Below are 8,221 nucleotides of genomic sequence, written 5' to 3'. Positions count from 1 at the left end.
CCATTTGAAGAGAATAGACGCGTATTGTGTGTGTGTGTGTGTGTGTGTGTGTGTGTGTGTGTGTGTGTGTGTATGTGTTTGTTTATTGTTTTGAATATGGCGAGCATCTGCATGGTGAGGATCCGGAGCGCGCGCTGAAGGAGCGAAGACTGGCGCCCGCGCGCACTGAGACACCGCTCGGTTCATCGCTGCAGACGCTTCCAACATGTGTGTTATTTTAAATATTGATGCATATGTAAAAGGTATATTTGCATCTCTTTTGCATTCACAGTGGCTATGGCTGTGTTGTTTTCTTCATTTCCCTTTTTGTTTTAAAACAGCAGCATGTTAGTCGAGCGGTAGGTTCGGAATGCTCTTTTTTTTCTTCTTTGTTTTGCTTTACATTCTATACATTAGAAATGCGATTTCATAAAGTCTCGGATTCGCAACATCTATTATAAAAATTCATTAGAGTTACACTATTCAAATCCATGCACTACATGCACAAATACGTGCACTAACAAAGACGGCCGAACAAAAGAACAATACGCGTTTAGTAACAATTTGCATCATTTTGCATGATCACGTAACACCATGTGAGTTATACTCTATATATGAGGCCTATATAGCCTACGCAAGATTCATTGAAGTAACTGCTAGAAATGTATTATTATTATTATTATTATTATTATTATTATTATTAATCTATTTTTTAAAAAAAGCAATCGTATAAGGAGTCTGTGTGAAACAGACTGTCTGCACACCCCAGCTGTATTAGACTGCTATAACTGCATAATTACACGTCGTATGCAAATGCACTGACTACAGCGCATGTATTGACGACTCAAGTATTCATAGCTCCACCGCACAGGATGGATAATGATTCTGTTTCCTATCCTCTGATAGCAAGAAATCAGTAATCAGTCATCGGTTGCAGGCTCAATCCTTAACTAAGGCATTTAACTTCATATGAACAGACACATCATTTTGCGTCACACTTACCCTTAAAACCAACGCTTAGTGTCCGCCGCCCATTAATAATCTACCCTTTTGCACGCTGACACTCGAGGCAACACGCATCTCCGGAACTTTTTTTTGTGCGTGTCTAAGCGCTCTTCAGTTTATGCACCTTTGCTCCGAGCTGCTCAGCTGAGGTGGCACCCAATAGAAGTGGCCAGACGGGCACACGTAAAGATTTTCATCCCAGGCGGCTCGAGACACGTGCTGTCCTATATGCACGCGTGTTGCTAGGCTCATGCATATTTTCGGGACAAGCCCAGTTGCGTCTCCTTGTTTGTTACCGAGAGAAATTGAACTTTACTTGTAAGCTAGTTTATCCTCTGACCCCGTCCTCCATCTACACGCAGTGAGAGGGCCCGAAGTTGTGAAGCGCACGTGAGCGGCGGGGCTACGCCTGCGCGCGACCCCATTATCATGGTGATGCATATTTACAATGCAATTAGAATAGGAAGGCGCTTGTCCCACCTAAAAAAGCGGGGGGAAATGAGCTAAAACAAAACGAGGATGAGGGATATCTTTTCAGCGGTTTTCCCCACAATATGCTACATAGACATACATACATGCATACACATTTAATTCTAGCCAAATACTTCAGTTTAATAACTCCATGTAGTTTACGTACTTAGACACCCGCATATAGGCCTACACACACACACACACACACACACACACACACACTGACTTGTCTTTCAGCCATAAAAGAATTTAAAAGCGACTGAACTATTATGAAAAACTTAACCAATTCGACCACTGCGAGCATCAGTCACTCAGATCATGTCCTGATATAGGCTATTCAGCCACATTTCATGTTATTTTTTTTAAATTAGTAGACTATGTTGATATGTTTGCTTGGGAATTCTTAATGCTCATGCTTCTCCTACCTTTAAAAGTCTTATTCACCATTTCCTTCGCTGCTTTCACTATTTTCTAGTAGCCTACAGGAAGTCATAGTCATGAAATCACACAGCTATTGTTAAATAATGAAGCCATCTTGTCGCGCAAGGTCGCATTTCAATCGGGAAGTTTTTATGATGACTATTTTTTTTTATTAATTATTATTTAATTCTAGGGTATATTTTCTCGACTATATTTTCTTCTTAGTCGGAATAATTTATATGAATCTGAATGAAATATCATACAGGTATCCTTTGTAGTTCTGAAAAACAGAATTAAAAAAAACTTTTTTAACCGTTTTAGTCGTTTTCAGACAGCAATATAACATGTAATTTTGGTTTATTTTGGTCTTTTCTTGAGTCGTGGAAAAATAGTGCACTGTAATTTCGTTTAGAGATCACGTAGGACAGATACCCGGATTGGAAATCGATATGTGAACAGTAGAAATACAAGTCTATATTATTTTAACACTTTATTCAGGTTGCAAAATGCACGCGCTAAATATATGCATGCAGATACAGATAAGCCTTTTGTGTGTGTGTGTGTGTGTGTGTGTGTGTGTGCGTGTGTTCATGCTGTTATCATGTTTACGTTTTTGTTTTTTGTTTTTTGTTTTTTATTGTTGCCTATCACAAACGTTACTGGTGTCATATATTTTCGGTCTAATTATATGATAACATTTTTATTTGGCAAAATATTATTTCTTTGCAGGTGACCTTTTTAGATGCAGTATATTTTATTAAAATTGTATGTTACAGCTTATGAGATCTCTGTGCGTTGGTGTGCACAGCGGCTCTCTGGTCATCAGGTCAAATGTATGACGAGCAACAGTCATTTAAAAGTAAATATATCGTGCAGTTATGGCAGAACTGGCCAGCAACTAAAGCTGTCATTTTTTTTATTTGAACACGTCATAGTTTTATTTCAAATTAAGGAAAATTAAATCTGGGTCAGTGGAAAGCAGTTCCGCGATGCTTGGCGACACCTAGTGGTTTGTTCATGTAAAAACATGCGGCGTGTTTTATCCATTTTTAAAGAGAAATTTAGTGTCTAGTGGGGAAATGGGGTAATATATCTAAAGATTATTATTATTATTATTATTATTATTATTATTATTATTATTATTATTGTTGTTGTTGTTGTTGTTCATGTTGTTGTTGTTGTTGTTGTTTTTGGTGGTGGTGGTACTGTTAAGTACAAATATTTTGTAGGCTATTAGCGGGATTAAACATGCGCTAACAATTTTTTACTTCCGCCCTAGTACACACTTTTTACACGAGTTAATTGTTTTCTCCTGCCGAACACACCTAATATTCCCATACAAACATGCACCTCGGCTTTTTTTGTTAACAGGATCATCTACTAATATTTATTAAGTGTGAAAATTGATCCCGTTTTTTTTTTTTTTTAATCTCACACAAGGAATGAGAAAACATGTAGGCAACAATTCTCGTTACTTAACCATCACTTCAAATTGGGACATGAAGTGTGAAAAAAAAATCAAATCGCCTTCTTTTTATAATTATTATTCGTTTTCTATAAGTAAGGGTGAGCTAGGTTTTAAATAATAGATATTTCTACAAACCTATACTCTATTCAGTGTTTTAAAACAAGATGAAATTTTATAAGATGAAAGAGCACGTGTAAAAGAACTGTTTAAACCGGGACGTGCAGTCTACAGAGCAGAGCAAATATCATAATACAACGTGGTAAATATTTACAATTACAAAACGTCACTGAGAAATAATAATAACAATAATTAAAAAAACCAGCAAGAGTTTAGATTATGGACTGGGTGTAATTAGGCTCCTTGCATTGTACGCGAAAATTCCTACACGTGCTCGCGCATTTAGGTCACGTGCCCGTTTACTAATTCGTTCCTCCGAGCACTTAGGTTTTTTCCCTAACGGGTTATAATGCAGGAAATCAGAACGACATCTTTTCTAAAGCGCTTGTAATGATCTCCATCAATATTCCTCCTCAATTCTTAAAGAAGCAGCACACTGATTAACTGATTAACTGATTATAACTGATTAACTGATAATACCAGACTAATAAGAAATGAAGACTGAAAATCCTGTGATTGAAATGTAACAGTACTGAAGAGCATCAAACATCTGAAACACGTTACTTCTTGTGCTGATATTATTATTATCCTAGTGCTTTATTTAAATAATATAAAATAAAAAATCAAGTTCGCTGCACATCATATAGATTATCATTGTCAGAAATTAAATTCACAAGTTTTATCAGATGCATCAAAATGAAACGATAACTTCCACTAGATGTGTGTGTTACAGAGCCTATACACAACTGATTTACATTGCAGTGTACACCCATTAGCTCTCTAACGGCTTAGCCTGTACTGGGTGTTTCATGAATATTCATTAGGCTATAAGCGTTCACTTTGTTCTTCTTGTTTTCTTTTGTTTGTTTGTTTTTTGCCTGATGATAGTGAAATAATCTTCCTGCCATAGACTTCATTTAACACTTAGCCTGTATACAAACATGTTGTTAGTTCTGATCTGTGATAGACTAGAATTTCAATGTTTTGTTGTTAAAGGTGTATTTTATACTCAGTTAAAAACGAGAGCAGAAAAGATTGATTTTGTACGTCATTTAGAGTGTTTTTTCTTTTCTTTTTTTGCCTCATATGAAGAATTGTTTTTGTAAAAAAAAAATCGTTTTTGTCGCGATGCATTTCAGTGTTTTAGTGGAAGTTAATAAATTCATTAAGTGCTGCTCACTATCCATAATTTGTCTTTTTCAAGATCACTGTATGCGCCAGCTGCAGTGTGCTAATGGCGTTTTTCCCCCCGTGAAATTATTGTTCCGTGCAAGAAAAATGAATAAAATTTCGAATATGAATTACATGATCTTGGAATGATTCTTTATCTTTCAGACGCATTTGATGCGAAGTTTTACAAATATTAATTAAACGCTATGTACTGATCATCGTGTGTGTGTGTGTGTGTGTGTGTGTGTGTGTGTGTTTCAGAATAATATCAGAGCAAAAACTTTTGGACTTATTTAATTACACTGAGAATAATCCGGGCATTTATGAACCAACAGTTATTTTCCGAAATGCTTTATAAAATAATTCTTCTTCTTCTGGTTTGGGTCATTTTGCCTCCAACAAACGGGGGCAGCTTGTCTTAGTAATTGCTCGAACAGTACACTTTAGGTAGGCTGTTTAAAACAAACAAACAAACAAGCAAAAACAAACAAATAAATAAACTTTAATTCGGCTGTATGCACAAATAACCAACCCTGACTTCAATTCTAATTAAACCATTATTTACTTTTTGCACGTAGTCCCTTTCTATTCCACACACACACACACACACACACACACACACACACACACTAACTAACTAACTAACTAACTAAATAAATAAATAAATAAATGGTTCACTTGATAATTAAGGGTTATTGGATTCCTAATGTGGTTCTAACCCTTTCGGATAGGGAAACACTTTGCTCTAACGCTCTACAGAGCCTTCATCGTTTTTTTCAAGGGTTCGAATTAGTGAAAATGTACATTTTAAACTAGTAAACATTAATATGGTTTTTATCTACCAACATTCCGGAAACTTGCTATCAGTATTACCATTAAACAGGTTACTAAAGCTCATCAAATATTAAAATACAACTTTGGATCAACAGTGCCCTCTAGTGATGAATAATGTTACGAGTAGAGAAAAATTATGCAATGCTTCCACCTCGTGGTGATGTGGCGCGTTACACCCTCACCAGCAACCACTGTACAGGGTAAGCGACGTAAATATGTAGAAGCACGCAAAAGTTTCATTTGAGGTTTAATAGTTTAATCAAGGTTTCCCGTTTGCTTTTTCAGGGAAGCTTTCTTTACAGACATGCAACGCATTGTGGTTTAGAGAACGTTCTCCCAACTTTCCCGTAACCTTCGATTTATTTGACCTTTATGCAAACTTGCACTAACTTGTTCAGAGATTTGAGGGACGTTATAGGGCAAAGTTCTCCGAACCATCATTAGAGACACCTGTTAAGGTGAAATGCAAATGTCAGGTTTATTTAAAAATTAAAAACAAAAAGACTTGAGGCTGCCAAGTTGAAAGGGCAAACCAAACTCAAATGTAGAACAGCCACTTGATCAGTAGACAGACCAAGGAGAGACATCACAACGCACGTGAACAGGTGAGCCTAATCAGAAGTCGCGTAAACCGGAACACGGGTCATGTGACGGGTCATGTGACGCGACAGTTCGTGGTCGCACTAGGAATCAGTGGAAATTGGGTACTTAAGCAACAACCTACTTGGAAAAAGGCGTTTCTGGGAACAACCACTAAAATACACCACATTTTAGTGTCTTGGGAACTTTTTGGCCCTGAACATCATCAGCCTGTAAAAAAGGGAACTTCATACAAGGAAAAGACCAAAACCCCAGTTCCATTTAATGGAATGAATGCTTAAGCAATATAGCATGAGCAAGAGTGCTGTTGTACTGAACACACAGCCAAGCTCATATTCAGTACAACAGCATGATGCAATTGCTTTTACACAACAGTTGTATATACAAGGAATTAATATTGAGTAACTGACATTTCAGACACAGTATGGACAAATATTTTGTTTACTTTTGCTCCACCAAAGAAAAATAATTCCCAAAGAAGCCACAACTGCACTGTAAAAAAAAAAAAAAAAAAAAAAAAAAAAAAAACCCCAAAGAAAAGTTGACTTAACTTAAATTTTCAAGGCAAACTGCTGCACAGTTTTTTGAGTTTACAGTATGGATAGAGTGTTGCATGTTGCCATGCCAACGCACAGACTGACTAACAGCCTGAAGTAAGTGTAGTAACAGTTTCAATGTAACAAAGTATTGCTGGAATTGAATTTTATGTAGTGAACACAGAGAGGCCAGAATGATACACAGTGAAATGTTATACAGGGCCGTTATACTAAAAATCAGCACTCTTGGAAGGCCACAATCAAATCAGTGGACCGGAATTAACTATTGTATAAAATCGTGTAATGTTTTGTATAGACAACCCTGCTGAAAAATCCAGTTCAGTCTGATCAACTACCAGTTGCTGAACAGATCAAACCATCTTAGCTAACTGCAAGTTATTTCCCAGTTTTGTTATTGCTTGACTAAATTAATCGATAAATGTTTGAGAGTTTCTGATCACCTCAGTGTTTTGCCTTAATACAGCTTGTATACGATGTAGCATTTGTAGCGGGAACTGTTTCCTTTCTATTAGCACTTACCAGCTGGCAAAGGTGGTCTATCAGTTTGACCAGCTCTGCCTGTGCTTTGGTAGGTAGTGTCTGGTTAAACTGAACTGGATTTTTCAGTAGGGAGCACATGTAGGAATTAGTCTACATTAGTTGTCTGGATATCTTTTAAACAGTTTGGAAATCTAGTCTGAATTATAGGCTTCTTATGTAAAACCATTCTGCTGTGGTGTTGTATCATTTGGCACATTAACTCTGTTAACCACCAGACTGCATGCATCAAAATGACAATTAATGAAGCTTGAAAACTACACATTGAACATGTCTATGTCAAAGAGATCGAAGTTTAAACCAACAAAAGTGTGTGCATGAGAAAGTGTTGAGGGGTGCAGCAAAATATGCATTAAAAAAAAGGAAGAAAAAAAAAGAAGGTAAGACCAACATGAAATCCAAACTGGAAGATGCCATGGCCATGCTGGTTGACTAGCAAAACTTTGCTCCTAATTTTTCCCCCAGCAGGAAGGGGTGGAGTGGAAGTGTGTGGTGTGTAAAGTTTAATTTTGGTTATTGTTTTAAAGACCTAAATGTCACGAAAAGCAGCTTTACTAAGATTTAAAGTACACGCCAAGGTCATCATGGTCATTATCATTACTACTATAATATCAATCAGAAAGATCAGCCATGAAATTCTTTTTGAAACAATCAAATGGAGATGTTTTATAAACAGAATAAGTGTATGAGACGTGTATGTTACACTGACTATTTTTATTTCCTTTCATGATTATTGCCATCTGTTAACAGTGGTCGTGCCAAGGAGAAAAGTTCAGAGCATAATACTGCTAATATCCATGCAGAGTCCATGCTAATTATATGATAACAGTATCATACAATTTGGAGAGCTGAAAAACTCTTATGCAGCTTAATAAATTGGTTCAGTGTCAAATTTGTAACAAGGTTTCCCGTTAAAGACAATTACATCAATTGGAGATGATCTGTCCTTGCAGCAATCATTTTGCTTTCTAAAGCTCAGAAAGGACTGCTACATAAAATGTCCTGTTTGTATCTGTAATTACACTGCTGTCATTATTCTGAGGTATATATATATATATATATA

Source organism: Ictalurus furcatus, chromosome 22 (assembly GCF_023375685.1).
Source record: "Ictalurus furcatus strain D&B chromosome 22, Billie_1.0, whole genome shotgun sequence".
Taxonomy (NCBI): domain Eukaryota; kingdom Metazoa; phylum Chordata; class Actinopteri; order Siluriformes; family Ictaluridae; genus Ictalurus; species Ictalurus furcatus.
Note: the sequence above shows the minus strand (reverse complement) of the source record.